Genomic DNA, 1,654 nt, shown 5'->3' with positions numbered 1-1,654 from the left:
GAAGGAAGAGCCCCACTCCGCCACCTCCTTTCAAAGTCCGCCCGGGTAGGTTCTCGCCCATCTCCTGACAGTCAGTGAAGGGAGGTCTGGGGGCGGAAGGGACGGCTGGGCCGGTTGGCAGGATTCTCATTCTGTTTGGCATCGGCTATGAACTTGAGTGTTCAGTTTAGAACACTAAGTCTTTCCCCTGTTCCTTTTCGGAGTCAGTATGCACCAGCGGTTTGCCAACCTGCCAGCCCCTCCAAACCTTAAATGGTTCAGGACTCGGTAATTAATCATCGCTTACAATTGCTTCTGTAGGTGAGGAAGATACCTTATGCCCCCATCTTATCAAGAAGGAACTCTGTCGCGGATCACTGCACTGGGGATCGGAGCCTCCATTCTGTGTTATAACTGTCACCACTTTCTCTGCTGCTTCTGCTTCCAGGTACCCCAGCGACCTATTTATTTGGAACCCGCCCCTACAGGCACTGCCAGGCAGGACTTTTGGAAGCACCATAGTAAAGAGATTTGAAAATTTTATCATCTTCCCTCTCATTTCTCCGTATACCTCCCACCTTCCGAGTAACGAATGGTAGTAAATCTCTCCTCTGGCGCCGCCCTGTTTTCCCTTAGAGAATTAGGGTGCGGAACAGGACTTCGGATTAATAATCTTAGCCCCCCACGGCCTGGTAGGTAAAAGCTGCTGCCCTCAGCGCCTGGTTCTGAGGACACTTCTCCAGAGACTCTGTCTCCCTGTCTCCTTTTAGAAACACAGCAATGAGGCTGTTCAGAGGAAACAACGGCGGACAGACAAAAAGTAATTTGCTTGATAGAGTAACCTGTGCGCTTTGTTCTCCCCCCTTTATCCCCCCAGTCAGCGGGAAAGAAGAACAGGGCTCTGCGTCTGGGTGCTGGTCAGCAGGGGGCACTGTTGCACCTCCCTTGGCCTTAGGGAGGAAACAGCACAGTAGACAAACCAAAGGGGTGGAGAGAGCAGCGCCTCCGGCCTGATGCTGGTGGATTTGAACAGATGACCTTCCCTTGATCCATGGAAACAGGTGCATTGACTCCCGATAGCCTAAAAGCGTGATGGATGGGCAGAATGGTGCCCAGTGCTGTTGCTTTCCTGGTAACCAACGGAAACCACAATCTCTTGACGGGCGCGTGTGTCTGTGTATGTCCGTCCTCTCCCCATTCCGCCACCTCCTGTACTTAAAAAAGGGTGCGATGACCCCATGTCCCGGCCATTGCATTCTCTTTCCTCTCCTCTCCCCTAATCAGCTTCTGATTTAATCTCAGATTGAAAGGACCTTGGACGTTGGTCGTAGAACAACACGGAGGTTCTTACTGCCACTGAACTGTATGCTCTAAAATGGTTAAAATGGCCAATTTTATGTTATGTATGTTTTTCCACACTTAAGAAAAAAAGAGGATCTTAGACGAACTCGGGGAGGGAAAAAACAAAGTTTGGACTCACCTCACATCCCCCAGCCTTTCTCTGTTCAGACAGTCCTAGCAAATCCCGCGCTTTGCAGCCAGGCTTCTCAGATAGCCAGGACTCTGCATAAACGTGCAGTTATTGACTCCTCCCCCTCTTCTCCTTATGTCTGCGTCAAAGTAAGATGCTCTGTTTACTTGTTTATTAACCCGAAGGGCAGAACTGAGCTGCGGC

General features: G+C 50.6%; 1 long non-coding RNA gene across 1 annotated transcript; it reads left to right on the top strand.

Annotated features, from left to right (window-relative positions):
- The first annotated feature begins 3 nt into the window (after positions 1 to 3).
- Positions 4 to 1,213, top strand: LOC107196516. Its single transcript, XR_001517922.2, has 2 exons — positions 4 to 45; positions 301 to 1,213. It is a non-coding gene; the product is annotated as an uncharacterized LOC107196516 (long non-coding RNA).
- Positions 1,214 to 1,654: the final 441 nt, after the last annotated feature.

Source organism: Pteropus alecto, unplaced genomic scaffold (genome assembly GCF_000325575.1).
Source record: "Pteropus alecto unplaced genomic scaffold, ASM32557v1 scaffold49, whole genome shotgun sequence".
Classification (NCBI taxonomy): Eukaryota; Metazoa; Chordata; class Mammalia; order Chiroptera; family Pteropodidae; genus Pteropus; species Pteropus alecto.
This window is presented reverse-complemented; position numbering and strand designations above follow the sequence as displayed.